Raw genomic sequence first — 16,282 nt, forward strand, 5'->3', positions numbered from 1 at the left:
TCATACAACTAATAAGTGGCTGAGCCAGGGCTCAAATCTAGGTTTCAGGATTCCCAGTCCAAGGTACTTAAGGCCTATGGCCTATTGGAAAAATAAAGAGGTACAACTGGAATGAAACACAGAACTCTGAGGCCAAGGCAGTCATAAATACAAATATTTTGCTTGAATATTCAAGTGGAAGGTGAGACATCCAGGTAAAGGGTAACTCTGAAACACAGGGTCAAATTCAATCCTTGGTGATAACCCAGTAGGGGCTGCAACAGTCAGGGTAGTTTAAACTCATCAGTATGACACTTTGTAACAGTGGAGACAGTACTAGTATAAGCATCTTCTAGCCTGTCGAATGGTTTGAGATTAACAATATGGAGTGATTATTCTGCTGTGTCCTATCAGAGTTTAATATTTACAACACAAGGGCTGATGTTAACATTTTGTATCTAATCATAAAATGGAGTGGATGTTAATGGTGTTAAGCCTGTGGTTCGAGGATTTAAAGAATGGAAACAAGGAAGCAATGGAACTATGGCGTGTCTTAGTTCTTGATTCCAAGGGATGTGGAGACACCAAATGGCAAGCTCCAGGACACTAGTAAGGAGAGGTTTAAAAAAGGAAAAATAAAAAGAAAGAAAAAACAAAGGAAGGTGGGAAAGAAAGGTCTCCAGGGCATCTCGTCTTCAGATACTCTCCAATCCTATCTCCTAGAGAAAAAGTCATCTGTTTTTTCCCTGGCCATCATCCCAGAGAATTTTCAGTGTCTCAGTTTCTTCATGAGGGGTTTGGGCTTGATGACCTCTAAGGTCCCTCCCAGCTCTAAATCCATGATCCTTTGAACTGACCAAGAAATAAGGGACAAGGGATAATCAAGCAGGAACTTGTAAATGTTAAGGGGGCAGGGACACAGAGACAGGGATCTAAGTTCAGGCAGGAACATATGGATAGGATCTAGAAGGAAAGGACTCATGGATGAGTTAGGAGATCAGCCAGGCAGAAATATAAAGCGAGGGGCAGCTAGGTGGCGCAGTGGATAGAGCACCAGCCCTGGAGTCAGGAGGACCTGAGTTCAAATCCGGCCTCAGACATTTAACACTTACTAGCTATGTGACTCTGGGCAAGTCACCCACCCCCAATTAGCTCTGACCAATCCACCCCTTCCTTTCCCATGAAGTTGGTCAAGTCAATAAACATCTCTCAGTACTCCAAACTACTTTGGACACAAAGATGCCCTCAAGGCATTAACAAAATAACTGAGGAGGGAGCAGGAAGGGATGCAGAGTGGGGCTCCAAGAGCACAGCATGCAGTGTATACAAAAGTACTCCAGGAAAACAAGGCAGAAAATGCCACTTGTAGCTAGAAAGGTAAAGGAAGAGGGAACAGCACTTGAGTTAGACCTTCCTTAAAGGAAGAAGAGAAGGAAGGACTTCCAACAGGTGGTGGTGAAGAAAGTGTATGCCAAGTACAAGGAGCTTGGAGCCAATGTGAATACAGAATGGCAGAAAATGTGATGAGGGACAGGACAAAACCAAATTGGAAGCCTTGTGAGTGTAAAGAAGAAACCTTCAGGAAAGACATTGAGGAGACAGGATTCACTTAAAGCCTTCCCTGCCCTTGCCCCTGACAGTATAGCTCTGCTGTCTACCAGAACAGAAGAAAACAATCTTTATTTGGTTACGGGAAAGTGTATACTGTTTGAAAATTCTCTCTTTGTGCCTAGAGGTCACTGTAAGTGAGTGACACATTTTCGAGGAGGAGTGAATGACAAGTAGGAACTGAGGGAAGGTTGTAGGAGGCAGTATTCTCAGCTCCTCTCAGGAACCAGTCTGGTAAAACAGGCCCCAATCCTACAAATACAAAAAATAACTTTTGTCTTGAGAAGGAGGTCAATTACCTGAGTGGAGGGGCTTGAGGGAATCACTTACATGCCTGATCTGAAAGCTTCTGTTCCTGAAGAAGTCAGTTCACTGTCCAAGAAGAATGAGCTCTTGGAGCTCTAAGTAAGACTGGTCAGAAGATGTATAGTCAGTGCAAGAGAACTCTGAATCTTAGGGGAAGAGAAACTCTGAAGACCGAATGCTCTGGCCTAGCTCAGCACTCTTGAGTAAGAGTCTTCAAATAGGCCCCCAATTTTTCCACCTTTTTCAAAGCAGTCAGTTCATTATGCTCAAAGGAGGGGATCCCAAGAGAAGCTGGTCAGAATTGGTTTGGCTCTGTGTCTATCAGTCCAGAATCAAAACTCTGAAAGTGGCTAAATTCAGTCCCTGGGCCTACCAGTTCTCTCTTCCCCCTCAGATATCAGAGTCCTGGTAACTAATAATAATAACATAATAAACAGAATTTACATAATGCTTTAAGGTTTGCCAAGCACTCTACATATGTTACCTCATTTGGTCTTCACAACAATTCCAGGAGGCAGGTGCTATTATTATCCCTGTTTTACAGATGAGGAAGTTGAGGCACAGCGATTTTAAGTGACTAGCCCAAAGTCACTCAGCTAGCAAATGTCTGAGGCAAGATTCAAACTCAAGTCTTCCTGACTTGAACGTCCCATGCTCTATCCATTGTGCTACCTAACCGCTAGTTTTTCCAAATCTAAACCTGCTCTCAGGAAGAGCCCAAAATTCCTTCACAGAATAGCTCAATATAAATTCCTCCCAGGGGAACTGGCCTTTAACAAAGATCAGTGAGGGGTTCTCAACCTTTTTTTTTTGGTCATGAACCACTTTGGCAATCTGGTGGATGACTATGGACAACTTCTCAGGAGAATGCTTTTTAAATGCATAAAATAAAATACACAGGGACTGCAAAGGAAATCTTTTATGCTGAACTACAGTTGCCAAAATAATTTTTTAAAAAACCAAACAAGTTCAAGAATCATAAGTTAAGAACCCCTGAGGTAAAGTAATTAATTCATTCAACATTTATTAAGGCACATCCCACTGTGCTTAATGCTAGGGTTACAAAGATAAGACAGACAGTCCTGCTTACATGAAGTACAAAAGTAATCATGATACAAAAAGAGAGGAGGGGAAAAAGTGAGGTCCAGGCAAGGTACTTGGTGACATTTTGGGGTGGAGGATAAGAAGTCACTTTCACCTCAGGAAAGCAGGGAGATCAGCTATAGCACCTGAGGGTCTTCGAGAAAAGAGTTTCAACAGAATGAAGTCCTAATGGTAGAATTCCAGACATCACAAGATTTAGAGCTGGAAAGGACCCTAGAGGTTCCAACTCTCTCAGTTTTAAAATGAGAAAACTGAAGCCTAGAAAGGAAAAGGGACTGGCCCAAGGTCACATAAGTAGTAAATGTGAGTGAGGATTTGAACTCAGGTCCTCTAATTCCAAACCCACTCTTGCCATTAACCATGGCTGCTTCCTGACAGGTGCAAGGGAAGAGGGTGAGTTGTTGGAATTCACCCCCTACAGCAGGCGTGGGGAACTGGCAGCCTCAAGGCCCCATGTGGCCTTCTAGGTCCTTGGGTGAAGCCCTTTGACTGAGACCAAGTTTTACAGAACAAATCCTTTTATTTAAGGGGATTTGTTCTCTGAAGTTCAGATTCAGGCAAACGGCCGCACTTGAGGACCTAGAGGGCCACATGTGGCCTTGAGAATGCAGGTTCCCCACCCCTGCTCTAAGAGGTACGTGCCTATTCCATCGATGAGTAAGCCATTCTATCTTCCCTCAAACCCCCCCTTCTTCTGAGCCTCCCTATCACCGTCGCCATCTTCTCAATCATCCAGTTTTATCACTCACCCCACACATCTAATCCATTTCCCAACTTTGTCATTCTACCCGTACAACATTTCTTTTATAAATCACTTCCCCTCCACTCACATAATAGCCACCTGGGACCCTAGTTCAGGCTCTGATCACCTCTTGCCTGGACGATAGTAATAGCCTTCTATTTGGTCTGCCTATTTTGTGTCTCTCCCAACTCCAATCATTTCTCCATTCAGCTGCCACCCTGATTTTCCTCAAGTGCAGGGCTGACCATGTCACACCTCTGTCCCTAACTCTCTTCACTTCAGGATCAAAGGTAAAGCCCTCTACTGAACAATGAAAGCTCTTCTCACGATTTATTCCCCTCCCTACTCTGTAATCCAGGGACAATGGTCTCTCTGCTGTTCCATGAACAAGACATTCCATCTTGTGTCTCACCTTATCTGGAACATTCTCCCTCCTGACCTCTGCCTCTTAGAATCCCTGACTTCCTTCAAGAGTCAACTGAAATGTCACCTTCTGCAGGATGCCTTTCATTCCCCTCCCCCTTCCCTGAAGCTGCTAGTAACTTCCATCTACTCTGTATGTAGGTAATTGGGGGAAGATGGCAGCATTTTTGGACCTACTGGAACCCAGATCACCTACAAATATCCTAATAAAGCTCCTAAAAAATGTACCAGAAGGAACAATGATAAAAATTAAAAAAAAAACAAACTTACTAATGCCTATAAGCTCTTTCCCACAGCACAAAATCCTGCCAGAATCCTATGGAAGCTATAAGCAGAAAAAAGCCACGGAGGGTGGAAGGTGAAGCACAAAACCAGCCGTAGATACAGAGGAGTGAACAGAAGCAGGCCATCCAGTTCACACCCCAGCCATCACAAGAGACATGGTCAAGGACCAGGCAGCCCTTCCCAAGGCTCAGCAGGAGACAAGGCCAGACCAGCACCTACTACTAGAGCCATAAAAGAACAAAAGACCGGCACTGCACCTGGGGGCCTCGAAGGAGGCCTGATACCAGTACAAACAACATCATCTGGTGAGGGCTTGTCAGCATGGAAAAGAGCCAACCCTGCCTGGGCTTAGGACAGCGCAAGGGGAGGGAGATGGAGAGAACTGTCCAAGGCCAAAGCCCTAGTTGTACCACTGGGAGACTGAACCCAAACCCAGAAATTCTTGCAGAAGGTGGTGACTAGTCTTAGTGACCAGTCCAGAAGCTGAGGCTGGAGATATAAGTAAACAGAAAAAAACTGCCAAACACAATGAAAAAACACCACAGACTGAGAGAAACCCAAGAGGTAAACTCAGAAGAACTGAGTTAACTCCACAAGTCCTCAGAAGAGCCTCAGAAAAAAATATGTCCAGGCCACAGGGACTATAGTATGAGAGTAACTGGAAGAAATGAAGCCAAAGGTATTGTGTACATATTTCGTATGTGCTTGTTTACATGCTATCTCTCTCAGAATTTAAGCTTTTTTTTCTCTAATCACATGTAGAAACAATTTGAATGTAAGCTTCTTGATGGCAGAGCTTCCATTCTATTTTGGTTTTCTTTGTCCTCCCAGTGCCTGACACATAATAAGCACTCGATGTTGACTGACTGATGGAAGACTGGTTATTCATGCTGTTCCTCCAGCCTGTCAGCATCTTATCTGTTCTTCAAATCCCGGCTTAAGGCCATGTTCCTTGTGAAGGCTTCTCTGATCCCTCTGGCTGAAAATAAGCTCTCCCAGCACTTTGCTATCACCTCCGTTGTGGACTTATCCTGTACAATCTTGTATTACAGTTTTCTATGAGGCAGCATGGTATAGTGGAAGTAGCATTCACCTTTGAATCAGGGGACCTGAGTTCAAAAATGGGTTCTAACAATAATGGTGTAGCCCTGGGCAAGTCAATTAATTTCTTTGAACATCACTTCCCTCATCTATAAAATGATAATCACACTTGTACTGCAGGCTTCTCAGAGATGCTGTGAGGGAATTGCATTGTTTCTAGCCCTACAGGAATGGGAGTTCTCCTTTAGCTGTGTGTACTCACTGCCCCTACGGGACAGGTCCCTGGTCTCACTCATCTGTGTCCTCACCCAGCTCAAGACCCTGCACAGAGTAACTGGTCAGAAATTCATTGTTGAGTGATCAGATGAAGATATAATCCACACACACAGTTGCTGCAGTATGGGTCTGGCCAGTCCTGGTTCCCCCTAAGGGGCACTGTGGTGCAGTGGAAAGAATGATTAGAATCCCAGCCCTGTCACTTTTTACCTGTGTGACCTTCACCAAAGTCAGTTAACCTCACTGGGCCTCAGTTTCCTTCTCTGTAAGGTAAGGGGTTTGGACCGGATGGCTTATAAGGTCCCCTTCCAGCTCTCCAACTACGACCCATCAGCCACTTTCACAGACAACAGCTGTGGGCCCCAAACACGTGAAGAGGCCCTGGCCTGGCCAAACTGAGCAGGAGCCGACCTGACTGCTGTGAAACATGAAAGTGCAGCAGAGAGCAGGCAGAGCCGCTTTACTTCTCCAAACTGGGTAATTCAAGGCACATTTTCTAATATTTGCTGACAGAACAAAGAGGACAGAAAAGCTCTAAGATATGACCCATGTTCGCTTCAGTCTTCAAAGTGATTGGGTAAAACTGCAGAACATAAACAGGTAGTCGGTTCCACAAGGCGGATAAAAGCAGACAAAGAAATTGCATTTTTTTTTCCCTGAGCAAATATACAACTAATGGATGAACCCTGACAGACCCTAACTCCTGTGTGTTTGTTTGTTTGTTTGTTTTTAAGTAGAGCAGAAACTCTCCTACAATACACACCTTGGGCAACTGGCCATTCTTGAGACAAATTTCTTCTTCAGAATGAGTGTCATTAATAGAAGCCAAGCTGGAAACTGGTCTCCAACCTACCCAGTACATACCACCAGATTCATCTTCCTAATACCCTGCTCTAGCCACATGTCTGTGTAGCTCAAAAACCTTCCACTCCCCCTCACTGCCGACAAGATAAAGTCCAACCTCCTCAGCCTGACATTCAAGGGCCTCCACAGTTTTGCTCCAACTTCTATTTCCAGGGATCTTGTATTTTACCTCTCCCTTCCATGCACCCTATATAATCTAGCCCCAAAGGATTACTCTCTATTTTCCATACAAATCTGATGCTATCCTGACTCAACACTTTTGCTCATGCCATTACCACCTATTGAAATAATCATCTCACATTTATATAGCACTCTGAAGTTTGCAAAATGCTCTCCCTACAATAGCCTTTTGAGGAAGGCAATGCAAGTATTCTTTATGCCCGTTTTACAGAAGGGGAAACTGGGTCTCAGGTTAAATGACCTACCAAGGCACAGTCATACAACTAAAAATGCCTGAGGCAGAACTCCAAAGCAGGTCTCCTGACTCCAGATCCAGAATTCTTTTCTTTAAAACTCAGTTCTAACATTGCTGCTGCCTCCATGAAGTTTTCCAGGAGTGACTGGTGGGGAGGGGAGAGGCTGCCCTCACCATCTGACCTCATAATAATCTGTATTCCTCTTGTGCACTTGGCAGGCTCTGATATGAATTACGGTGTTTGTTCTATCCTTGAAGGCAGGGACTAGATTTCATTCATACGGCATATCAAATGAGATAATGTACTTTTTAAATCACGGAAGGCTAGATAAATGTGAGTTGTTTTTAGACAGGTGGAGTGGTACAGGTAAAGAGAGTCAGAAGCCTCTGAAACTTAAGCCTGTGTAAACCTCTCTCTGAAACTCAGTCTCCTCATTTGCAAAATGAGGATAATACTTTCACTACATACTTCCCAGGTCAGTTGTACTGAATGAGATAGCAGTAGTAAGGCATATGTGTAAACTCTAAGTCATTATATAAATGAGTTATCATTAGGATTTACAGTCTAGCCCTGGGCCCAACAATAGTAAGTATTGATAAATGAATGAGCTTTACTTGGGAAGGCTGAACGATTAAATAATCTATATAACTTTAAGTTTCCTTCAGTCAGGAACAGAATCTGAGAAGCTAATTTCAGAGCAGGGTAGCTAGGTGGTGCAGTGGATAGAGTTCTGGGCCTGGCGTCAGAAGATATCTTTCCCGAGTTCAAATTCCGCCTCAGACACTTATTAGCTGTGTGACCCTAGGCAAGTCACTTAACTGTTGGCCTCAGTTTCCTCATCTGTAAAATGAGCTGGAGAAGGAAATGGCAAACTATTTCAGCATCTCTGCCAAGAAAACCCCAAATGGGGTCGCAAAGAATCGAACAAGACTGAAATGACTGAACAAAAAATTTTAGTGCAGTTACATGTCTGAAGGAAACAAAAATTGTTGTGTAAAATCTACTCAGAGTGAGTCTTTAAGATATGAGGAGAAACTATTCTTATTCAGTTAGAGTCCTTCCCCTACAATAACTGGAGCCTCAGAATATTTTGTAAAAAGTCCCAAAATACAGAATTGGCCCATCTGCATGGCAGGGTTTTGCTTTCTTTTTCATCACAGCCTGGGCAAATCTTGCTTAGAGAATACCCTGCTCCAATAAAGATGGTGAATGAGAGAAATGGCTCCTTTTGATTCCCTACAAATTACAAAGGAAAGTAAGATCAACAGATACAAAGAAAAGCCCACAGTCAAAAAGCCCAAACAAGAAACTAGAAAACAAGAGATAAATTCCTCTAGAATAAACATTACCTAGCCAATAGCAGGAAGCTTATAAAATTTGGGCTTTTTATAGAAAATACTTAGTGAGAATGCTGTAATGATTTATCCTGACAGGTAGCAAGCAGGGTTTCTGTCTTTACAAGTGGCATTTAAAGAATCCTCAAATGTCAGAACTAGAAGACGCTTTACAGATAATCTAGACCAACCTTGTCACATCTTATAAAGAATATGAACTCAAACTCTGGTCATCTGACTATAAACCCAGGGATCCTCCTCATTCCTTAGATTGTAAACTCCTTGAGATCTCCCTTCACATAGCTTAATCCTGGCCAGGGAGCAGGAATTAGGAAGCCCAGGATTCACTGGGGCCTAAGGAAAGGTCCCTCTACCTAAGAAGGTTTTAACTTCATAATACTTTAAAATGTAAATTAAAAAAAAAAATCAACAGCCTGGCCTAAAATGAGACTAAGCTCAACGTGAATCAGTGGGACCACCTGGATCACTCTCACCTCCTCAGAGAACAAGGAAAGAAAAAGCTTTTGGAAATAGAATAGTGTGGTGGAAAGAGCCCTAAATAAGGAACCTGGATACCTAGGAGCCTTGGAAGCTAATTCCAGCTCTGAAGTTAATTTACTGTCTTAGCCCCATCAAGTTCCTTCCCTTCTCTGGGTCTCAGTTAAATGACTGTCACTTAGGAGTCTTAATTTCATGACCACAATACCGTCAAAGAAAATAACAGAGAAAAACTTCAAAACTTCTGATTAAGCAGTGGTCTGTCAAGATTTCACAAGAATAATGGTAAAATGGGTGTCCTGCCTCTAAGCAGAGAGGTGGCTGATTATAGAACGAAGCACACGTTTTTAGATGTGGCCAATGTTTTGTTTTGCTTGACTATATCCACTTTTACACAAGGAGGATGTTGCTGGGAAGTGACAATAATGTAAAAAAAGAAAAAGAACATCAATAAAAATTTTTAAAGGGACCTCAGAGGTCTTCTAATCTACCTAATCCATACCTTAGCAAGAATGTCTTCTAGATCACTGACAAGTGATAGTTACTGGAGAGCAATCATTCTAATTGGACAGCTCTAAGTGTGCGGAAGTTTTCCCTTACATTGAGCCTAAATATGCTATTTCTACATATTGCTCTGCCTCCTAGGGCAAAGCAAAACAAGACTATTCCTGCTTTCATGTGACAGCCTCTCAAACACATGAAGACAATGATCACGTCCTACCTAAGTCTTGTCTTCTCTAGGCAAAAACACTCCCATTTCCTACATCCTATCATCACATAGCATGGTCCCCTGCCCATTCATCATCATGGTTGTCTCCAGCTTGTTAAATCCTTCCTAAAAATATGGTGCCTACAACTGAACACAGTATCTCAGATGTGGTCTGACCTGGGCAAAGTGCCAGAGGATTATCATCACCCTCATTCAGGACACTATGCTTCTATTAACGCAGCATAGCACTGAATTAGCTTTTCTGAATGTCCTATCACACAATTCATTTTCGGCCTGTGGTTCGCTGTAAATCCAAGATTTTGGATACAAGCACTTTTGTCTAGTCATGCCTTCATGAGGCATTGTGGGACACTGCAAAAAACAAAACCAAACTACAATGTTCCTAAAGTCAGAGGTGTTCAACTCTCATCTCTGATACTATCTGTAGGACCTTGGATAAGTCACTTAACCTCCCCTGAGCCTCAGTTTCCTCATCTACAAAACAAGAGGGTTGAAGTAGATTGTCCCTTTGAACTCTAGATCTATGATCTTCAGCCCCTAAATTATAGGATTTAGAGTTGGGAAAGGATTTAGAGGGACTCTAGTCCAACCTCTTCATTCTACAGATGAGGAAACTGAAACCCAGAAGGCAGAAGGGCTTTGCTCAAGATTGCAGCAAGCAGCACAGCCAGAAATTAGGCCTACAAATTTATTCTTGACCTAACACCATGGATGTCACTTTTTGCCCCCACAAAGGTTGCCTTTAACTCAACTAAGAGAGAGGGGGAAGCATGGAAACATTCTGGGAAAGGAGGGGACACAGAAGTGACCAAGGAGTTGCCATCAGTGCTGAGATGAAAAGTGATGGGGGAGGGAGTTGAACCAATCTTTTCTTTGCTTCCAGTTCTTCCAGTCCCACCCTCATATAATCACAGAATCACACTCTGAACAGAAAGGGAAATCCGATGTTTTAGTTGAATCCTTTTTATAGATAGGGAATCTGAGGCCCGTGGAGAGAAAATAACCCTGAATTCTCTTGATCCCCTGGCTGGGACTCCCTCCCCTGTCCTTCTAGTACACTATCAAGACCTCTGCCCTATTAAGCCACTTCACACCCAGTTTCCTATCACTTTCTCCCAGAAATCCAAAGGGCAGCCCCAGAGAATAATAAATAACAGCTAATGTTTATATAGCACTTAGAGGTTTGCAAAGTTCTTTACATACTTTATCTCCTTTGATTCTCCATTTTACAGAAGAAGAAACTAAAGCTCAGAGACATTAAGTGACTTGCCAATAGTCAGAAAGCTAGAACAATGTGAACTTAAACTTGGAACCTGGTCTTCTTTGACTCCTAGTCCACAGCTCTAGACAATATGCCAGGCTGCTTTTCCATTGCCACAGATCATTATGATAAGACTAGTACTGCTAGGTTCTTTTGGTGATCACACAACATCCTCATTATCTAAATCTTGATCTTATCCTCCATCCCTGAGCAGTTATTTGGGTCACCGAAGGCCCCAGGAGTTTGTTGTCAGACTAACTCCCTTTGTCCCTGTCTCTTATCTTCAGCCACCCCACAGCAAGGCATCTAATATCAGCTGCCTTTTTTATGGGAAACACTGCCCACCCCCCCTTATATCCTTTGCCTCAACTCTTGGAAGCCCTGTTTACATCTGATAAGAACGTGAGGAACTCTTCATGAGCCCAGGCTCTCAGCCAAATGCTACCCCTAAGTGGGTCCCAGCACCCTAGGTCAGGATTCCTGCAGCTGCCAAAAACTAATCCTTCCCCCTGAACTAATCCCTCCCCAGGGTCAGCAAGGTCAGGGAAACAATCTTTCAGAAAAGTGATCTACCCAAGTAATCCTCTTGATCTATCTACCATACGGAGTTTTAAATTCAGATTTCACCCTCCTCTAGACAGGGCCCCAAGCAGTCTGGGGGAAAAGATCTGGACTAAGAGTAAAGAGAACTGGGTTCCAGTCTCAGCTATTTTATTATGATTTGTCACTTTCTCTCCAAGTATGCCTTCTCCTCAGTACAATGAAGCTGAATGTACTAGAATACCTATACCAGCTGACTCCCCAGGACTGCATAAGTAGCTTACCTGGAGTTCTTTCCCTGACATACTTAGAGAAAGCAATTTTTAATGCTCTTTGCATTCAGTTCAGGGGAGGCTTTGGGTCAGACTCACTAGTCTGAGACACTAATAGTTTCTGAGAGTTCCAAAGGCAGAGGGGAAGTCTGAGTTGAAAGCCCAAACTTAGATAACTTATCCTCCCACCAACCCAGTTTTCCTTACCCAGCTCCCTTTAACCAAACAGGTGACAGATCCTTCCTCCCCAAATCCCCAGTCCCACTCCTTGCTCCCAGCTAGGTAAGGGAAGGATCTGCCCAGTCCCCTTTCTCTTCCAGCTCTAGGGGATCTCCAGCTGAGACCTCTTTAGGACTGAGAGGCCCTGCTTGTTGCTTAGCCAGTCCCCAAACCGGCTTCAGACAGGATGCTAGAGCTGTAAGGGACCATAGTTTTCATTCAATCCTAACTCCAAACATATCAGATGAGACACCCTGCCAGGAACTTCCCCAGAGAGTTCAAAGAACCAACAGGATGGCAGCAATCCAACAATTCCATTCAACGAGCCTAGCAAGTGCTGGAGACAAAAGGGAAAACAGCCCCAGCCCTCAAGGATCTTACATTCTACAGGAAGGTAAATTCAGAGCTAGATTATCTTCCACCTCAGGTCCCCAGGTGCGACCCCTTGGACAGAAATCCCCCAGAGTTCTCCAAAGTTGGGTGTAGGGATGAACTGCTGTCCTTTCTCTCTCCCCTCAAAAATCCCTCCTCCCTTCCCTGTTGTTCCCCTCCCCAAGCCCAGATAAAGTGGGGAAGGGCCTGAGAAAGTTTGAAAACAAATTTATTTAATTTTCTTTGCATTTTCGGTGGCCTGGGAGTCAAAAAAGGGAAAATAATTCCTTGCCCACCTAAAGACTGGGAGCTTGGACGGGTGACCCCTTTAAGTTCTCCATAACTCACATTAGATTATAAAAACTACTTTTTCGGTGCGTGGGGAAAAAGAGTAATGCAAAGGATAAAAAAAATGGCTGGAGAAGCATTCCCCCTCCCCGGCAGAGGCCCCGAGGACTGTGACGGAGAAAGCTCCTTCTCCACAATAGCAGCCCGGCCTCTCCAGCGCCCAGAACTGCTACCTGCGGCCCCGCTCTCGCCGGGCCCCGTCCTCGGCCCGGAAGAGCCGCGGGAGGGCGCGTGCCACTGCGGGGGGCTTGGGGAAGCACCGGGGCCCGGGGGCCGCTCGGGCCCCTCCAGCCTACCGAGGGGTCCAAGGCCACCAGCGGCCCTTCGGAGCGGCCCCGCCGCCATCGCCACCCCCCGCCCCCGCTCGTCCCTACACCCCTCCCCCAGCTCCCAGGCCCCGCCACGAGAGCAGCCCCATGGGCCACCATCGTCGCCGCGGCGACCCGGAGCCTGGGGCGGCGGCGGCTCTGGGACCGAGGCCCGAGAAGGGCGCATCCGAGCAGCGCTCGGCCGAGGGTCTACAGCGCCCAGATCTGGGCCCGCCGAGGCCTCCGGGCCCCTGCCCCGCGAGCGCCTCTACTTATTTGTGTATTTACTCCGTCCCGGGCCAGCACGTGGTTCCCTCCAGGAGCTGAAAGTGTTTCTAAAAATAGGAGGGGGTGGGGGTGGGGGTTGGGGGGTGGTCGGAGAATCTAAGAAGAAAAACCACTCAGAGAAGAGGAAGCGAGACCCAGCCGCCCCGCTCCACCCCCGGGCCCCACTCACCCAGCGAGGAAAGGTCAGGAGCAAAAAAAGGTTCCGAGAAACAACGAGAGGCGGAGGCGGGGAGGAGCGAGGGCCGGGTGGAGGAGGGGACCGAGAGGCGGGAGCGCCCGCGAGTCGCGCACGGGCTGCAGAAAAAGCCCAGGGGCGGGGGCAGTTGGGAGAACTAATGCAGGGGTGGGGGCCAGAGAAGATGTGGCCGCCCCTGTCGTCTTCGTCGTCGTAGTCGCCGCCGCCGCCGCCGCCGCCGCCTCCTCCAGCAGGCCCCCCGCGCACACCGCTGGGGAGCCCGGACGCACTGACAGCGGCGCCAGTCGGGCTGTGGCTAGTCGTTCTCGCGGTCCACACCACTGAGGCGAGAGGAGGAGGGGGAGCTCTGAGGAGAAGAATGAGGACGAATCGGCACCTTCGCTGCTCGACCCCCCCTGCGCTCCTGTCCACCCGGCGCAAGCACTTTTTCTCTTGCGACTGAGCGCGCTGCTGAGGCAGATGCAGCCGAGCCAGGAGGCAGCCTGGCCAGGGTAGGCTTCCCGAAACCCCTTCACTGGGCTCGACTTTGGAAAGGCCCTAGGTCTCGCGGGGGAAGGCGGGGCCAAGGGCGGGGCGCGAGCAGCCCGGGAGGGCCTTCGGGAGGGGGCATCCCTCAGCTGCAAGCCCCACCCTCTCCGGGGATGGGGATGGGGCTCCCTGGAGCTGAGCCGCCCCGCCCTCATCCATGGGCGGATTGCTGCGGAGCTGAGCAGGCGGGGGGCGGGGGACCCCATCCCCCAGCATCTCTTGCTCTCTGCCTCCGCCTAGTCTCCGAGAGACCGGACGCGGCGAGTGGCGGAGACAGCTTGGTCCGGGGCCCTGCCTGCCCTCCTCCCGTTGCACCTGAATGCCCCTGATCGGAAGAGGCCAAGTCCCAGCCTGCCTGGTCCCCCAACCCCAACTTAAACCTCCTTTACGCTGGGGACAGGTACCTTATGAATCTGTGTAAACACCGAGGTGGAAGGATCATGTATTGGGCTAGAAAGAGGTTCGGAGATTTTCTTTACACTTACCCTCAGTTTTGCAGATAGGGAAACTGAGGGGAAGTAACTTGCCCAAGGTTGAAGAGGAAGACAAAGGCCTGTGACAGTAATAATTCTGTGTGTGTAACTGAACCAGATGCAGGAGCTTACAAAACACTTCCTATCCATTATCTCATTTGATCCTCCCAACTACCCTGTAAATGAAGCAAGACCAAGGTTTATTATTGTCTTCATTTCGCAGATGAAAAAACTGCAACCCAAAGAGAAGAACGGACTAGCCCAAGGTCACACAGGTACTAAGTAGCCGGATCAGGACTCAAACTAAGTTCATGGGAGCATAGATTTCGAGCTAGAAGGAACCTTAGAGGCCACTGAGTCTGACCCCTTAATTTTACAAATGAAGGAACCGAAGCCCAGGGAGTTAGGTGACCTGTCTAAAGGAACACAAGTAGGAAAACATCAGAGCCAAGAGGTCAGCCTCAGGTCCTTCAGCTCCAAATCTAGCATACTCTCTGACGCTAGCAGTCTTTCCATCTCAGGCCACCCTACTCTGTTGACTCAGAGCTGTCCCTGGTCCTCCTTGCCTTGACCCTATCAACGATCCTCATCCTGCTCTCTTAAATTCATCTCAATAAACAGCCTGCTGGCTTAGAGAGCACTGGCTAAGAACAGAAGTCCTTTAACACAAGTCTCTCCTTCTGAGGTTTCATTTGAGGTCCCTAATTACTTATTATTATTACTATTTCTACTACTACTACTAAACAAAAGATGTGTTGGCATCTTTAAAGTATGATCTTCATTAAAGAGTCATCAGATTGGCCCAGCCTACTTTGCTGCAGGTCCTCAGAATTCCCATCAGCAAGGGCAGGGTCTCCCACTCTCCAGTGACCCTCCTGCCTATTCATTGGATAGAAGTCCACAATCAGAGGCAAACGCTTTAATTAAAACTGACATTAAGGACTCACTTGGTGAAGTAGAATAACATTAGCCGAAATATAAATGAGGTGGCTTGTAGATGTGTGGCATTTGTTCTAATGAGGAAACCTCTTCTACTGCAACCTATTCAAATTAATTGAGTCCCAGGCAAATAACAGATGTACCCTTCCTCCACACCCCCTCCCCAACCCTGTAATTAACTTTGTTAAGGCCTGTTCCCTGTCTATAACATTCCTCCCAGATGTTCTCAAGTAACATTACTCCACATGTTCTTGGCCATGTTATACCCCACTGCCTTCCATGTTTTCCCCAATATGTTCTCAGACATATTCCCTGTACACTCCCCAATACATTCCTTGCCAAGATGTTCTCAGTCTTAAACTCACACTGAGAGGCAGCTAGGTGACTCAGTGGATACGCCGGGCCTGGAGTCCAGGAAGATTCACCTTCCTGAGTTCAAATCTGACCTCAGATACTTACTAGCTGTGGGACTCTGGGCAAGTCATTTAACCCTGTTTGCCTCAGTTTCCTCCTCTGTAAAATGAGCTGGAGAAGGAAATGGCAAACCAATCCAGTATGTTTGCCAAGAAAACCCCAAATGGTGTAATGAAGAATTAGAATCAACTGAAAAATGACTGAACAACAGCTGAGAATGCCTGAATGCCTTGTTGTTTAGGGGTGGTCCCATAGAAATCCAGGCCAGGACTTTAGCCTCTCCTGCTTAGCTTAAAATCTAAGACTAAACTTGGATTAGAGGAATAAAAAGGAGAGAATGATAGGTGGAAAGATCAGAGCATTGGCCAGCAGTGGGCCAGGGCAACAATAGCCTCCAGGACAACACAACACTAGCCAAACCTGATGAATCCAGCCCCCAACAGAGCAGAGACTTCTCCATTCTATTGGTGGAAAAAGGTACATACAACTGTTTGCTTAAAAAGGTACATGGAGGGGCA

General features: G+C 46.3%; 1 protein-coding gene across 6 annotated transcripts in view; it reads right to left on the reverse strand.

Moving 5' to 3' along the window:
- The window catches only part of RALY (RALY heterogeneous nuclear ribonucleoprotein), a 61,512-nt gene extending 47,886 nt beyond the window's left edge, over positions 1-13,626 (reverse strand). For 2 of the 6 annotated variants that reach the window (XM_027867058.1, XM_027867057.1), the window contains exon 1: positions 13,384-13,626. The gene's annotated coding sequence lies outside the window, so the exon portion shown is untranslated. The remainder of the gene's footprint in view (positions 1-13,383) is intronic. The other 4 variants (XM_027867056.1, XM_027867059.1, XM_027867060.1 and 1 more) reach the window with 4 other exon arrangements.
- Positions 13,627-16,282: the final 2,656 nt, after the last annotated feature.

This window comes from Vombatus ursinus, unplaced genomic scaffold (genome assembly GCF_900497805.2).
Source record: "Vombatus ursinus unplaced genomic scaffold, bare-nosed wombat genome assembly UNPS02014785.1, whole genome shotgun sequence".
NCBI classification, from domain to species: domain Eukaryota; kingdom Metazoa; phylum Chordata; class Mammalia; order Diprotodontia; family Vombatidae; genus Vombatus; species Vombatus ursinus.